At 38.5% G+C, this 18,288-nt stretch overlaps 1 protein-coding gene across 2 annotated transcripts in view; it reads right to left on the bottom strand.

Annotated features, from left to right (window-relative positions):
* The window catches only part of LOC122548410 (protein lin-28 homolog B-like), a 204,215-nt gene that overhangs the window by 15,395 nt on the left and 170,532 nt on the right, over nucleotides 1–18,288 (bottom strand). The window lies entirely within an intron of this gene.

Here is an 18,288-nt window from a genome sequence, read left to right as displayed (position 1 = left end):
CCCTTTTATGTTTGTCTTTCTTGTTAATTTACCTGACGTGGGAACGACTAAAATCTTTGACAAAATAGTTTTTTAAAAGTGATATTACATTCCTCTCAACTGATTTACCGCCTATCTCAGCCAGCCTGCTCAATGTATCAATTTGCTTTAGTTTACTTGCCCTCTGGCTGTTTGTCAGATGTAACCCTGCTGCTTTTCTTTCCTGCAGCAAGAGAAAGCAAGGTCACTATTACGTGGTAGGTTATCCCAACCTCCACAGCAAAGATAAAAAGGACTCTTCTATACATCACACTACATTGGACAGCTGGGAGGGTCACAGAACAGAGGCAAACAGATGCCCAAAATAATTAGGACAGGAAGAAGACGACTGACTACCTGTTTTATCAGGCACGTACTTCAAGGATTTCATGTGGTGACAAAGATGAAGTGAGCAGCTGGGCTGTGTGAGCATAATGCCGATTTGAGTGAAAAGACAATAAAGTGATACAGGGAATAAAGTTGAATTCAAGGAACTATTGTAATTGGAAGATATCTTCTCCCCCGCCCCCATTTAATTACAGGACTGTGTTCTGATAGATGATGTGTTGTGCAAACGTACAATTGTCCCCATTCATTTACTACTTGAATCTCAGGAAGTATCTAGAAGCAACAGATAGGAGGCAAGTTATTTTCACATTAAATAGGAAAAATACAAGCAAGTACCATCAACATAAGTATGATCTCTTCCTAGCGTGATGACAAACAACATGATGTAAAGGTTAAAAAGGCAGGAGAACCCACAAGGAGAAGGTGGAAGTATTGATTTTATAAAATCTATTACATTTGTTACTTGCCTTTATCAATTTCATCGAGGCTAGTCAATGTGGGTTTATCACAATACAACATTCTGAGATTTATACTGACAGAATGTACTATCTGCAAAAGTATGAAAATTGCAGTCTGTTCTCCTGGGCCATGCAGAGGCTACACGCCTTCACATTTTCATGCACCAATTGGATTATTTTTAATATGGCTTTTTTGATACTTTAATCCGTGCTAACCAAAAAAAATTTTCTGATGTAATTTCTAAATGCTACAATAAAGAACAGACTTAATGTGCATTAGCAATGAGCCACAAATCACATTTTTAATTGGAGTTAATCAGATTGGCACAATTAGTTAAAAATTCAAACATGAGCAAATCAGAATGGGATGGAGACTTCAGCATTCAGTTTGAGAAGGAGAAATCTGGATCAGAGACAATGGTGTTAGGCTTAAATAAGGATTATTACAAAAGAAATGAGGGCAGAGCCAGCTGGAGTGGAAGGATAAAGGAGTTCAGAAGCAAAACCAGTTGTGGAATAATGGCAGACAGTTGAGAAAATAGTTCACAGCTCACAATAAAGATATATCTCAAAGGCGATAAGCCAATTATGGTTAACAAGTGAAGTTAAGAATAGCATCAAATTTAAAGGGAAAATATACATTGTGACGAAGATTCATGGTAAGAAGATAATTGGGAAAGTTTTAAAAACCAAAAAATATGAACAAAACAATAATGAGGGAGGAAATAAATGCTGATGATAAACTTGCAAGTAATGTCAAGTACAGGAAGGGCTTTTTTAAATACATGAAAAGGCAGAAAGAAGAAAGAAGTTAACAATGGGAAACTAGAAAATGGCAGAGGAGCTGAATGAATACTTTGCATCAATATTCACAATAGAAGACACTAATAGCATTCTAAAAATATGAAGTAATTCAGATGGCAAAAGGAGGAGAGGAAATAAATACAACTATCACTAGGGATAAAGTACCAGGTAAATTATTGAGGCTCAAGACTGATGAGTCACCTGGATCTGATGGGATGCATCCTAGATACTAAACATAATAGCTACAGAGGAAGTGGCTGCACTGGTAGCCACTTTTCCAAGAATCCTTAGATTCTGGAAAAGGGCCAGAGGATTGCAAAACTGCCAATGTGCATCACTATTCAAAGAAAGAGTGGGGACAAAGAACAGGAAACTCAAGGCAAATTAGCTTTACATTTGCTATTGGGAGAATGTTAAGAGACTTTTTAAAAAAGATGTAACTTTGGAGCATTTACAAATGCACAATATGATCAAGCAGAGTCATGAAGAGTAAGTCATGTGTGAAGATTTATTAAATTCCTTGAGGAGTTTACAAGCAGGATAGATAAAGGAGCAGCAGTGGAGGCAAGACCATAACCTTAAGACATAGGAGCAGGCCATTCAGCCCACTGAGTCTCCTCCACCTTGGAGCAGAGTATAAAAATAGGGAGGTCTTGCTAAAACTATTCAAGGCATTAGATAGATCACAGCTGGAATTTTATGAACAGTTTTAGTCACTTTATTCAAGGAAATATATTCTGGCATTGAAGTCAGTCCAGTGAAGTTTCAATGGGTTAACTGTGGGTATGGAGGCATTTTCTTCTGAAAAGAGGCTCAGTAGGTTGGTCCTGTACTCACTGGAGTTTAGAAGAATGAGAGGTGACCTTATTGAAACTTATAAAATTCTTAGGGGACTTGACAAGGTATTGGCAGACCAGGTTATTTCCCCTTGTGTGAGAGTTGAGGGTTAGAGGGCACAAACAGTCATCCACGTAGAGCAGAAAGGAGGAGGAAATTTTCTGTCTCAGAGGATTGCGAATCCTTGGAATTCTTTACCAAAAAGGACTTTTAAGGCTCAGTTGTTGAGTATATTCAAGGTATATTCTTACTTCTAATCAGTAAGGGAATCATGCATTATGTGGACTGTAGAATTCAGGATTAATAAATCAGCCATAATCTCGTTGTGTGGCACAGCAAACTTGTGGTCTGAATGGCCTACATCTGTTCCTCTGTCTTTTAGTCTTATGGTTCACTCATGGAAAATCCTGCAGAACTGTACACAGTTGGACATTCCCTGGCACAAGCCACTGCACAAAATGTATCTGTTTACATGAAATCATATTGCTCAATACATGCCAAAACATGTCACAAAGTGGGTAGGAGTTGTGATTCCTGTATAATTCAATTTGTTCATGGTTGTGGTTGGCTTTGCTAACGAAGAACATAAGAACTAACAGCAGGAGTAAGCAATTCATCCTCTTGAGCCTGCTCCGCCATTTGATATGATCATGGCTGATCTCATCTTGGCCTCAGCTCCACTTTCCTGCTCACTCTCCATTACCCTTCAACCCATTACTAATTAATAATCTGACTATCTCCTCCATAAAATTACTCAGTGTCCCAGCACTATCTTTCAAAGATGTGAAAACTCCCATATAAAGAGACACTTTGGACACTTGTTTGCTGATTAGGAATGACTACATACCATTGCAAGGTGAATGGAATAAAGGCAGGAGAGAATTACTTTTACATGGCAAACATAAAGCCCATTTCACCTCAGAGTAGAATTTCTCATCAACACAACTGATTACTCAACTTCCACTACTTTTTTGTGCACACTAGTTCATCCCCCTCAGACAGTGACACATTTATTTTATATAGCCTGATGTCTGTGTAAGAACAGCAAACATGCACAAAGGCTGCATTCTACATTACAAGTTCCGCCTTCACAAACCTTTAGCTTCTCACTTTGGGATCAATTGAGGAGCACAGAAATCAGCAATGTTTCAGAAAATAGCAATACTTCATCTTTGATCATGGTCCACAAAATAATTGTTGTTGTATACATTTAGATTTTATACCTATTAGGATATAATAAAAGCGACATAAAAGCGACAGAGCTTGAAATACATTCCTGCTGTTTTATCCACGAGAAACACCTAACTTTCAATTTTGAAGGAAACACGCTCACTCTGAAAATACTAATACCCAAGAGAATTATTTTTAATTATGAGGAAAAACTAACAGAAAATACCTTGTCAACATAAAAGCAACATTTCTGTGCTAACCATTCAAAAAGGGGATTTTTTTAAAAAAAAGATTTGTGTGCAGTTTTTTAAGATACAACAAAATGGCTAAAGAAACCTCATTGGAATGCACATTGACCTTTGACCCGTCATCCATCTGCTGCTGAATTCATTTTGGCTGACAAGGCCTGATGAAGTGTTGAACGAGAAACAACAAAACTGTGGCAGGCTGAGCATTAGTGGACCATCGACAACAATTTAATTCAAAGAACCATGCCTTGTATATGTCACATAACTTTGGTTATTTCTTGACTTCAATTACAAAAAAAGGCAAAAATTTTAAAGTGACTTTTCTTTTTCTTCCAAAATGAGAAAGCCTAAATAATTTTTGAAACGCTGCTTGATGCTAATGGAACTACTGATGTGACCGTAGAGTTGAATGACATTCACCTTACGGCAAAATCCCGATCTCAACCTGTGTGTCCAATGGGAGGTCAAGACAAACCAGTCTTCCCCACACGAAGGAGGAGTTGATCAAAAATGCAGTGACTAGGACTGAACTGGGTATTTTGTTCAATGGAGAATAATTTGAAATTTATGGGAGGAATAAATAAATATATTAAAATGAATTAAACTATTCAAAAAGCTGAAAATTACATTTCGAGAGTGTGCAAATGTGGGCATCCTATAATAAGCTTTGGAAAAGGTGCCAATTTAAATCACATAAATTGTTAACAATGTTGTCAAGCTAGTGTTTTGGTCAAAACCTAACATAAGATTTCCATGTGCACAAGCCAGTTGTTTTAATCTGGTCGGCATGGACAGGTTGGACCGAAGGGTCTGTTTCCATGCTGTACATCTCTATGACTCTATGACATGCGGATCCTAAATATTCCCCAAGTGTTTTATCATATCATGTTATTAAACAAAAGCAGACTGAAGTAATACGAATTACAGGAAAATAACATTTTTAAACTTTGCATAACAAGGTACCCACATTGCTGATTGAGGTTTAAAACCATCAAACATTTGGGTCACTTCTTTCTACTTGGTTCTAAATCCCCAAAAATGCCAGTTTTTTTTTGGAAGGGTTCAGAAGCAGGTTAAAGGGCCTCAAAACCAGAGTAAGCAATGGCCACAAACAAATCAATTTAATCAGTCACTATGGTATGCACTGTGTTATTCTCAATTCACTGAAGCATTTCACCTCACCAATTGACAATCAACCTGCTGTCAGGCCTCCCACTTATTGTCAGGGTCTCAGCACCATTCCATGGTATACATTTGGTTTGCATTTTTAAATTAGCTTCCCTTCCATTTTTAGTTTTGTTGACAACATAACGTTAATCAACGCATTTCAAAAAGATGAAGGAAGTCTTATTTTTCAAGAAAGGTTGTTTTTCCTCTGCCAAAATTAATTTATTTCCTAAGTTTTCAGTATCAAAAGCTTGTAGTACACATACATTGAAGCAGGAGGGGCAAGTTATCGTTTTGCTTGTCTCAATATTTACTTTTTCTGTGTCAGTCACAGATGTCACATCTCCATACATCAACTACTTGGAGTATATCTTCAATTCAAGATGATCAAAAGATCTTCCCATACAATTTTGTGAAAGAAATGTCTTCATATTTTGCTTCTTGTCAATTAAACAATGGTAGGGTTTTATAAAAAGTATCTTCACATTTGATGTCAATTTTTGTAAGATGTAAGAACAAGTCACCACTAGGCTTATAACTTTACAGCTCAAATCCTCTGACCAGCTATCACCACTAAGAATTAATGATAATGATACAGCTTCTACAAGCATTATTATACATTTTAAAACATTGACAGACCATTCTGCCCAACATGCTTGTACTGGTGTTCATGATCTATACAAGCTTCCGCTGATCTTCCTTCATTATCAACAACTATAATTTGTAGTGCCTTTAACATAGTAATATGTAACATATAGTAAGATGTTTTATAAGAGAGATCATCAACAAAATCTGACACCATCTTACAACTTCTGTAGGTGACTAAAGCGGAGTCCAAAAGGCAGAGTTTAATCAGCATCTTAAAAGATGACATATAAAGATGTTTAGGGAGGGGTGTTTAGTGTTGAGCTGAGATAGGTGAAAACACAGTTAGTGGTGGAATGATGAAGATTGAGAATGCACAAGAGGCCAGAATTCGAAGAATGCTGAAAGTTCAAAGGCCTCTAGGTCTTGAGGTTACAGTGATAGGGAGAGGGAAGACCAACAAGAGATTTTAAAATAATTACGAAGACATGGAAATTCTTTAATAAATAAAACCAAGACAAATGGGACTTGCTGTTAGTAATATATGAATTTATGTTGCACCTTATGACAAAATGGCTCAAGGTCCTTCAAGTTATGATATATTTTTTAGGTGCAATGACCATTGCAAAAGCAAAGGAAGACATATTTGTGCCTGGGAATTATACTCATCATCAAGTTTATCTTATGTTAGATTATTTCAGATGTGTGTTATCCACTTTCAGCTCTTCTTTATAAAATCAGGCTGTCTGGCATTCTTGGGCTAAGAATTTTAAGCCAGAATAGCAACATGTTGTAGTCAAGTTAAAGATGATCAGAAAAATGAATAGAAGAGTTAACACACTAGATAGAAAATAATACATGTGATGACTTAGATATACTGTAAAACAATTCAGGCATCTTGCAAATCCATTTCACCAATTCAATCCCCTCTGCCCCCAGTTCTGTCTCTCTAATAAGAACTTGTATACTTTTCTCATGCCGTATCACAAAAGTGAAAACATTTATATCATTTTGAAACTAAAGATTGAAAGTTCACATCACCAAAGCCTTGTCCAAGTTCAGGACATAAAATATATCCACTCACCAATTACATTTCTGGATCTCCAAATGTGAAGAGAGAAGATGACTCTAGTAATTGAACCGTCACATTACTATTTCAAGCTTTAACCATTATTGTATTGCCCAGATCATTGCAGTCAAAATTAAAGCCGAAAATTCATGAGAAAATGTTGGCAATGTCAGTAGGGGAATCAAGGGTTACAGGGAAAAACGCAGAAAAATGGACATGAGGAATCTGCCATGATCTGATTGAATGGTGGAACAGGCTCAAGGGGCTGAATGGCCTACTCCTGTTCTTATTTCTTAAAGTTCTTATCAGGGTGTGTAATACAGTTTACTGCATTGACATTACAGTAACTAAATGAATACTTCTCTCCAGATTTGTATTGAAAAGTATTATAAGTAAACATTTGTTTATTGTTGTGAGAAAATAAATAATTTATTGGCATTTGGACCTGTTCTAGGATTCTGACTATTTCATTAAAGGTATCAAGAAAGTTCAGTGCAATCTGATAGAAGTATCTAAAACTTTGAGAGGCAAGGAAAGATTGAATACTCGGCGTCTTCCCAGAGTGGAAATATTAAACACTAGCAGACATAGGCTTAAGATTAAAGGGGCAAGTTTAAAGGAGATAGAGTCGTAGAGATATACAGCATGGAAACAGGACCTTTTAGTTCAACTCATCCATCCCGTCCCAATTGCCAGCATTTGGCCCATATCCCACGAAACCATTGCTATTCATGTACCCATCCAGATGCTTTTAAATGTTGTAATTGTATGTGAGGTCGATGTTTTTACAGAGAGGGAACCCACTTCCATGGAAGATAGTAGAAGCAGACACAAAAGCAACATTTAAGAGACAGAACACATGAACAGGAACAGGCAACACAGGGATACAGATCATGTGTAGGCAGACGGGTTCAGAGTACAATAACATCACGATCAGCATAGATCTCGTGGGCTGAAGAGTCTGTTTCTCTGCTGTACTGTTCTGATCCACAACAGATTCTTGCCTCAGGCTATTATTAAGGAACCTGTACATTGGTGCCTAGCTACACAGCAAGACCTAAAAGTGAATCGATTACTACAGACTTACTACCCAGTTCCAGTGTAATAATGAGTTTAACAAAGAGAACTTCCAGTACCAGCATAAACACAAATAGGACAGATACAGAGATTATTGTGTATTACAGTGGGACAAGAAGGGAAGGCAACACAGGAATGTAGAGGAGAATCAGAATCCATGAATCACAGCAGTTTCAAATTTAGACAAATAAGTCCAAACAGTAGAGTCAGATGAAGATTCATCTAGACTTGAAACATTAGCTTGCTCTCTCTCCATGGATGCTGTCTGGCATGCTGTGATCTCCAGCATTTGTTGTTTTCAGGTTATGTTAAATACCATCTTACTTTTGCTACATACTTTGTGAATTTCTATGTGCTGATTGTACATACTTCTTTCAAGGTTTCCATTGTTCAGATTTGCAATAGACCCTAGCTTTCACTTGTAGCTTTCACAAATATAGGAGGTTTTATCGGAAATCCTCAGACAATCCAGGAGAGGTGTAGAGGTGGAGAGAGACTGGACAACTCTCTCAACTTAACTACTTAAAAATCCAGACGGATATCTCCTGCTTTCTCCAAATGGAGCACATACTTTCTCTTTGTTGGGTTACATCTCACTTCTGGATAACAAGAACATAAACACATGCTGACATTGGTCAAGGCTTTGGGATTTCCCAAGCAAGGCTAAACATACAACGATAGTTAAATCTGAAGAGTCAGTCTAATCAGTGTCAGTGTCAGACTATTTAGTGGACAATTACCAACTAAGTCACTAGGAGGGTTTGGACAGTCTTTCTTTTCAATATGATTCCTCCAACTGAGGCAACATAACTGTTGCACTCTCATCCCCACATGACATAATTTAAAGCCTCACATATACTTTAACCAGGTAAAGCCACTTACATTAGCTGTAAAAGCAACAAACCTCACAGCATGTTCAGCAAGATTCATAATGAACTAGACCATGCACTGGGCATGACACGCATAAAGTTGACCGCAAATTAAATATAAGCTAACAATTCAACCTGAATTAAAGTTGACTGATACAATATGTAATTAAATAGTATATGTTTGTTTCCATTTGTTGTTTGTGTTATATATTTACCACATGCACAATAAACCCTGTGTCTATTGCTACACCATAATGCATAATCCTTTTCCTAGCCCATAATCCATTATAAAGGGCAGAGGACAGATGCATATGTGGATAAGATGGTGTTATTAGCAGGCCCAATGAGAGTGAGTAGGGAATTCACGCTCCTCTCTATGACACTGCTGCTTCTCGCTGCTCCAGCTGGGAATTCTATTGTCACGTATTGTGACTTGTTTGCCTTGTGCCACCCTTATGTATCCACCATAGCTCATCTGCAAGCACTCTCTGTGACATCTGTTATCCAATTATGCTGAGGTTGCCCCCTTTTCATGCTGCCCTCCATTTTGCCTCTAGATAAGATCTTTGTAGCATTTCAACCCTGATCAAATGGCTGAAATACTGATGTTCTTTTCAGGATGTCACGTTTTAGAATTCTTTGATTTTTCAAATTCATTTATCTAATGGACTGCATGCAGTTTCTTATATATTAACATCCTTATTTCATAGGCCTCTTTTTTATTCCAGTGATCTTTACTTATTATTCAAATTTCTGAGGTGTGCAAGAAACTGAAACAGATGCAGCATATTATGAGTTTTCCCTTGCTACAAGCTTGAGTTTTCTTGATGTTAACACATCTTTGCAAAATCAATTCTGGAGATCTCAGTCCTCCTTCTAACTTCTATATCACATTATCCCATTTACACTTGCTCACCGAAAAATGACTGAACAGTGGAAATAGTGTATAAAATTCTCAGCCATTCTTATAGAAACAGATGCATCCAATATTAATCAGGTATGTGCACTACATGTACATTTTCTGAAAATTGGTGACTCTGGGACCAAGGATGTGCCTGAAATCGATTCAAGTGATTAGAGACATGGGTGATATGGGCCAAGGGCTGGTCAGATTACAGGAATAGATCTGCATTGATTCTGTGAAGCGGATAGTGAGCTCAGTATCATGCTGAGCCAATGCATGGAATATATAGTTTTAACCAATCCCACAACCAACAAATCAGATTCATGCTCTGTGGTCCTGCCACATCCAGCTGTGAATGGTGATAGACAACTAAGTACCTAACAGGAGTTGGCAGTCCACAAAAACGTCCATCCTCAACCACATCAATGCAAAAGAAAGTAAGCACTTGCATCCATCTTCAACTAGAAGTGCCAAGTGGATGATTTACCCTGACGTCTATGAGCTGCCAGCCTTCAGCCAAATCAATTCATTCCATGTGACATTTCAATGACTGCAAAGTACCGCCAAGATTTCTCATTTCAAGCTAAGAAGTTACAGTGAGACTTGGAACCACAGGAGGAGTTTGGACTCTTACCGTGTGAACTGGATTGGACAGAAAACAGAGTCACTGTTTCTGGTCCAGCGGCCCTTTTTCAAAGCTGAAACATTCCCTCTGCTTTCTCTCCATAGATGCTGCCAGACATGCTGAGTTTCTCCAGCAATTTCTCTTTTTAGAGTCATAGAATCATAGAGATGTACAGCACAGAAACAGACCATTCAGTTCAACTTGTCCATGTCGATCAGATATCCCAACCTAATCTAGTCCCACCTGCCAGCACCTGGCCCATATCCCTCCAAACCCTTCCTATTCATATACCCATCCAAATGCCTTTTAAATGCTGCAATTGTACCAGCCTCCAACACTTCCTCTGGCAGCTCATTCTATACACGTACCACCCTCTGCGTGAAAAAGTTGCCCCTTAGGTCTCTTTTATATCTCTCCCCTCCCTCCCTAAACCTATGCCCTCTAGTTCTGGACTCCCCCACCCCAGGGAAAAGACTTTGCCTATTTATCCTATCCATGTTGTTTCAGATTTCCAGTGTACACAACTTTTTTTTAGTTCCCTGTCTTCTTTGGTTAGTCAATCCTCTATCCATGCTACTATAACACTCTAGTCATCTTATTAAATAGCTAATGTGTGGAAGCTTACTAAACACCTTCTGAAAATCCAAATATATTACATCCACTCCTTCCCTTTTATCTATCAAGCTCGTTGCCTCCTCAAAGAATTCTGGTAAATTAGTCAGGCATGAAATCATGCTGACTCTGCTTGGATATTTTGAATTTCTAAATGTGCTACTATTACACTCTTTATCATAGATTCACTAACATTTTCCAAATGACAGATGTTAAGCTAACTGGTCTATAATTGTCTCTTTTTCCCTCTCTCCCTCCCTTTTGAATAAGGTTGCTAGTTTTCTGATCCTGAGACTTTTTCCAGAACTTCAGGATTCTTGGAAGATTTCTACATCCACTCTCGCTGCAGTTACATCTTTTACAGTCCTAGGATGTTATCCACAAGGTCCAACAGGCTTATCAGCCTTTAGTCCCTTTACTTTCCCAAGTAACTTTTCTTTTGTGATATCTGTGTATTCCACTCTGCCAAATATTTTAACCCCAGATTATTGAGCATATTTGAAATTCTATTAGCGTCCATTATGGCAAGTAAATTATTGGAAGTGGCATTGGGCAGGATAATGGGGCAGCACTGAAGGAAGTGAGATATTGGGGGCAGGTGTAAATTCTCCAATGAGGCCTTCAGTATTAGGCTGGGGAATTTAAATACAATTCATGGGCTGCCCTCTGGATTCTGCAACAATTCAGTCAGCTTGCCTGACTCTCTGGAGAGAATCCTGTGGGGTTAATAAGGGTAGGTTGGATTTCTCATTGTAAAACCTAAGAGGAATTTTCACCAAAAGACACAAGTGTAATGGCAGCTCCTTGCTTTTCTCAAACATCACTGAAGGTCTTAGTGAAGGAATGAGGCAAGGTGAGTGCAACTGCTTTCCATGTGCTGCCAGCTGGTCTCAAATCCTAGGGTTGATCAGCAAGGTGGAGCAAACTAGATGGGCTGAATGGCCTAATTCTGCTCCTGTATCTTATGGTCTAAGGTGAGAGTCATCCCAGAGCCCTGAGTGAATGTGGAAAGAGGAACAATGACTTCAAAGTGGGAACAGCTCTTAGCCTCTCCACCTTTGTCGATGGCATCTTGTTTCACTCCTCTATCCCTCAGTCTTGTCACATGCAACAATTCCCTCTCATCAGTCAGGTCCTTTGACAAACAATTACACAGCATTCTGTGACACATCTTCCTCACTCCTGCCACTTGTTTTTATTCCCTTTCCTCTTTGCAACAAATATTCTCTTCTTAAATAGTCTACAATCAGGAAAAATGATCTTCGCTTGAAGGATCAAAATGTGGAATCAGTTTGGTGGAGTCAAGAAATAACAAAGGAAAACAATCAGTTAAAGGACCCTATAGGTAAAGAATTGCACCTTCAGTTTGACGGTGAAAAAATTTGGTTTGAAATTAATGTCTTAAAATTAACTAAAGGCATTCAACTTTACCTAACCGGCCTGAGAAAATCAGTTTAAGTGTAAGATGGTAGTGAAACAATGCCCGACACTTAAGGAGTTACTTCACAATGCTCAACAAAATTAAATTCCATTGAAAAAGAAAGAGCCTACAAATAAGATGCACCAAACTTAGTTAATTAAGGAAGTGAGCAGCCGAAATCAGTGTCGTTCGCTCGAGTATAACACCGAAAAATAGTAAAGGGAAACAAAGAAATGGAGCGATATTCAACCAAGTGCTCTGGACCTGGCTTCATGGTACACAGAAAGCAATCCAACAAAAATAGGAACTTAGAGCAATCACAAACACCAGAGAGAAAGTCCTCAGAATGGAACTCCCTAGACCTGGTGGGTTTCATTCTGGGTTTTAAAGGAAGTGACTGCAGTGATAGTAGATGCATTAGATGCAATGTTGCAAAATTTCCTAGTTTATGGTAACATAGTTTAAGGCAATTCTGAAGAAAATATCAAATGATGTATGAGCATGTTGATATCTGCTCACATGATACATTCTAATGTTACTATACTTAGAGAGGCCCAGATGCCTGATAGAGAATCTTAGCTTCATAAGACATTGAGCATCGGGCATCCAAGTGTGAGAAGTTCAAAGAACCAAAGAGCCAGCAGGCAAAGAATGTACACAAGCACAAACCATGGGCACAGACTGTGAATGAAAGTGCAGGCTTGACTTTCCACCGAGTTTGCCAGTGGTGCCCACAAAAAAAAAATCATCTTCCAGTCTGACAGTCTCTTTATAAACCCAGAACGTTTTTTGGGAGTAGTGGTGTCAACATGAAGGGTTGTGCTGTGAATAAAATTAGACTTTCTGAATTGGTATAATGAGCAGATCTGCAGCATGACAGTGACTGAGGCATCAAGTGTCAACATACTCACAACACCTGGTGTAATCTCCAGGAAAACCTCCAATAAACTCAACATGAGCATGTAAGAAAGAGGAGCACAAGCAGAACATTTGCTCCCTCAAGCCTGCTCCATAATTCAGTAAAATCATGGCTAATCCTATTGAGGATTTAACTCCACTTTCCTGCCTGTCCCCCATAATCCTTGACTCCCTTGTAGATCAAACATCTCCAATTATGGCTGAGCAGTTTATGAGGTGACATCAAAGTTAATCGTGTTCACCTCCTCCTACCTTAGTTGTCTCTTAATCATCTCACGTATTTACAACCAACTTAAATGTTTCACTGATGCCATTGTTGTGCTGAGTGCTCGGGGGGCAGTAGTCAAGGAGATAAGGTGCAGGTACAGAAAGACTCAAATTTGCCATGATGTGGCCTTGACATTGTTAACAGTGTCAGATGACCTGAGACAGGTGTGATATGGGCACTCCACTGAAAAACAACTGGAAAATGAATCCTCCAGACCAGCAGTGCCTGGTAGGCCTCAGCTGCCATCCATTTGAGTGGAAGATCTCTAACTAGTAGCCAATTCAGCTTTGAGGAGCCACGTAAATCGATAAAAAAATGACCCTGTTCTACCACCATCTCCCAAACATCAAAGGGCAATGGCTGAAGAAACAAGATCTGGTGCGACTAATGAAAAATTTAAAGGGCAAAGCTTTATTCATCTTGTAGGTTCTAAGTAGTACTGTCCATAGCATGCATGTTTCAATTCCAGAGACATCCAGTCATTCCAAGAGGATTGACAAGTCTAATGCTGTTCCACAACAAAGGAAATGAGGCAAGCAAGAGGGCATTTGAATAGAAATAATGTGTAAAGTTATGGGGAAAAGACATGAAGTCAAAATGCTCAGAGAGCTCGTGCAAACATGATGGGCAAAATGGCCTCCTTGTGCACCATAACCATTCTGTAATTCTGGAATGGGAAAAGTCTCTCTATATTCTGTCAATACAGTTTTGGCACTTTTTTCTCATTCTCATTAGTGTCGTTTTGATTTTATTGAATCCATTACACAAAATAATAGCTGGGAAAAAGTGAAAAGGCCATTAGAAGGGAAGCTCTTAGTTCAGCTGACAGCTGCAAATCATGCATCATTTCAGCTGCTTTAACATTTCCTTTCAATAAAGGCATACTGGAGAAGCACAGAATGGGTCATAGACAGACAACAGCATAGAAACAGACTATTTGACTCATTACAGTAATGTTTTTTCCATGGTAGCAGTGGCCTACACTTGCAGTATTTCATAATTTTTAAGGCAGAAATCCAGCTTTCTTTTGAAAGACTACCATGAGCTCTGCTTCAACAGCAGCTTGTGGAAAGTAAAATCCACAGTCTAAGAAGAAATCTAACCGCACTGTACTTTTTAACTCAAGTTTGTATTCTGATGGATCGGCATTAGCTACTCTTGTAAACTGGTTGCATAATCAGGATTCAGTTGTTGTAAATTTGAAACATGAATTTTTGCTGTGATCCCACTTACACAAGCTTGACTTAGAGCCAAAATGAGGGCATCTCATTTCATATTGGGAGACTGGTCAGGCAGCTGGAATCTGTGAGGAGGTGTTGCATTCCATGGGTTAACTAATGGTCAATTTTCATTGTGATTTGATCTCTGCCTAGCAATGCAACCACAGAAAAACAGTGAAACTGTTCGTAGAACTAGTTCTAAACTCTTCTGTCATTTCAATTGATGCACATAGAACTAATCACAAAATCAAAGACACTATTATTTATCAATCACAAATAAATTACTCCTTAGAGTCAGAGAGTCATAGAGATGTACAGCATGGAAACAGACCCTTCGGTCCAACCTGTCCATGCCAACCAGATATCCCAATCCAATCTAGTCCCACCTGCCAGCACCTGGCCCATATCCCTCCAAACCCTTCCTATTCATATAGCCATCCAAATGCCTCTTAAATGTTGCAATTTACCAGCCTCCACCACATCCCCTGGTAGCTCATTCCATAAACGTACCACCCTCTGCATGAAAAAGTTACCCCTTAGGTCTCTTTCATATCTTTCCCCTCTCACCCTAAACATATGCCCTCTAGTTCTGGACTCCCCGACACCAAGGAAAAGACTTCGTCCATGCCCCTCACAATTTTGTAAACCTCTATAAGGTCACCCCTCAGCCTCCGACGGTCCAGGGAAAACAGCCCTAGCCTGTTCAGCCTCTCCCTACAGCTTAAATCCTCCAACCCTGGCAACATCCTTGTAAATCTTTTCTGAACCTTTCAAGTTTCACAACATCTTTCCAATAGGAAGGGAACCAATTAGAAAATACTTGCTACTCCATCATCATAGCAGCAAATGTAACATATCAATCATTTCTGCAGAGTTATGGCGGCCTTCAGCTAAACTGGACACCTCCCAACAAATTAACAAATGTATTTGTTGACTAATATTCAATAAAATCCAAAATAGTGCATGGTAAACCTCACAGGCCAATAAATTATTTATTAAACAATATAGCTTGTCAGCTGTCATCATAAACTATAGTCACAAATGAAGATTTGCTTCCTATTCCTGGATTTACTGTTAGAAAGTGTACTTTTTTGGCAGAGAAGTTCACATTTCTAAAGTGAATATGTGATATTTTGAAAATATCCACTAATACCTCCTGTTTGCCCCAAGTTGACATTATACCCAAACAATGGTTAATGATGATCCAGACGATAAGATTTCTGCCAAAAGAAAATGTTTATATTCTTGACGTTTTTTCATTAATAAATATGACATTAAGCAACAAAATAAATTCAACACTGTGAACGTTTTTTGTACAGCAAAAACTGTTGTGGAGGTCTCCAAGCAGAAAGGCAAAGTTAACAGAACAACAAGACTCAATTTAACTAAAGAAAGATACTTCCTCATTTAATACTCATCAACAATACCTGTCAACATCACAGTTAGTAATGTACATGTCAAGCCTTCCTTCTCAGCTCGTACTGGTATAGAAGAGTTGATATTAGAATTGTGCTGGAAAAGAAGACAGGAAATGCACCAGCACCAATTGTGTTTATGATCTGTCCTTCAAACTAGAGTAGGGGACCTGCTGGAGACAATATGGCGGAAGTGTGCTCTTATGAATAATTTATTTGCAGCTGAACATGTTTACAGGCACTGAAGTAGTAGAAAGTAAGACCCAGGAGCATTTGGAATTAGTTGGACTGAAGGAGCCAAACAGTGCAGTGTAATTGAATCCTTACACCTCATCATTTACTGATGCATCATCATTCACTGATGCATAGTAAAGCAACTATATCTCTTGGATAAAAATCACACAACACCAGGTTATAGTCCAACAGGTTTAATTGGAAGCACACTAGCTTTCGGAGCAACGCTCCTTCATCACCAAATCATATCCAAATCATATCTCTTGGAGACAGGATACCTTTGCAGCATCCACTGAATTCAATGATGAAGTCCAATTTTACTGCTGGTGGAGACGCATAATTTGAGCAAGGAGATTTGACTTGGCCTGATCTGGTGAGAGCCAACATACAACAAACTGAACAGGTTTCCTTGCACTTTAGCCTTGGCAACCAGAGTACAAGCAATGCTTGAATGTGAACATTATGACGGAAAACGGAACAGCAGCAATGGTCACAGCATGATTATCTTTTGTGATTGACAATGGATAAAGTCAAAATAGGTTTGAAACACTGAGATCCATCTTTAATGCACCAATTTTGATAGGTTCCGATTTCAGTATTATTTAATTATGACAAATATGAAAAATAAAACTTCTTCATCACGTGGGATCACTTTGTGCCATGCAGGCTTCTTGACGTGAACTGTTCGCTCTTTTAATCTTATTTTATTGCACATTCTTGTGTGCTTAAGTTAATTAAAAGAAAAAGAAAAATGCCAGTGTAAATTCCAAGACAGACTATATTAAAATAATGGATGTCCAGAAATGCTCAGAAGATATTCATCTCTTCTGGCCTTTTGTTTGATGGTTAGAAAATGTTGAAACTTCATAGTTGTGGTTTATGATGTCACCTGAGCTTCTCAATGAGATCATTGTTTTCCTAATCATTCCCAGATTTCCATTACACTTTGTGGTATTTTCTAGACACCAAATTCCATGATAATCAACTGCCAGTTAGCTTTCAATAAACATCAGAAATGATTTCCCATTGGTCAATCTTTTGATGTGAATGTTAGCATATGCCACATTGATGACTGCTGACTGTGGCTGTCATCTGCAATGGGACCTGTTGTCAAAATGTATAAATAACTAAATAACATACTGCACTTATTGCCAGACAATAAATACTACGAATGACTTAGGTAACAGTTACGAACCACAAGGTCACCATATGAATTATTTGAGAAGCCAACTGCATTTTAATCATGACACCAAAGGAACAGCATTCAAACCATTATACCTGTGCTGGATGTTTGAAGGAACTTTCTAATTAGTCTATTGTTCCTGTATTTTACCCATTGTTATGCAAATATTCCCTTTCATCTATTGATCCAACTCCCCTAGAAGGTTATTATTGAATCTGTTTGTTGCATCCTTTTAGGAAATGCATTCCAGATCATGACTGTTCATTGAGTGAAAGTCACTCCAACTCTTTTCTAGAACTTCCACCAAGTTGCTTTGATTTTCTATGAAATTTACCACATTATTGCCTAAATGTCACTGATTACTTATGGGAACTGGGAATAAGTGAAGGTCTCAGCTGACTTGTGGGAAGAAGTGGCATTTAAGCATTTAGTAGATTAGATCACTTAAGTGAATAGTGTAATTTCAACCAGTATTTCAAGCTATACAAAGGCTAGAGAACAAAGATGTGATCATCGAAAGTGAAATAAAAGGAACCCCAATGTGAAGGCACAAAGCAGCTTGCAGGGAAATGATATTTCTGTCCTGGTAACATTCGAGGAACAGGAAGGGTTGAGGTCCATGTCACAGCTCTGCATTTAATTCTCTGTTGACCCAGATACTATGATGAGAGGTATCCAGGTCACTACATCAGGACAAGTCCGGTCAGTAAGGTGCCCTTGGTTGTCCATCACTGTGTAAGCAAAGATATTTCAGCAGCAATCCCCATTACTTATGGTTGGGGCGTGTACCATGTGTGCAATTTCATTTTGTACAGAGAATGCAATCTTCATTTATCCAT

Source organism: Chiloscyllium plagiosum, unplaced genomic scaffold (genome assembly GCF_037043375.1).
Source record: "Chiloscyllium plagiosum isolate Xiang-an unplaced genomic scaffold, Cpla_swu_hap1 HiC_scaffold_3, whole genome shotgun sequence".
Taxonomy (NCBI): domain Eukaryota; kingdom Metazoa; phylum Chordata; class Chondrichthyes; order Orectolobiformes; family Hemiscylliidae; genus Chiloscyllium; species Chiloscyllium plagiosum.
Note: the sequence above shows the minus strand (reverse complement) of the source record. Positions and strands in the feature narration are given on the sequence as shown.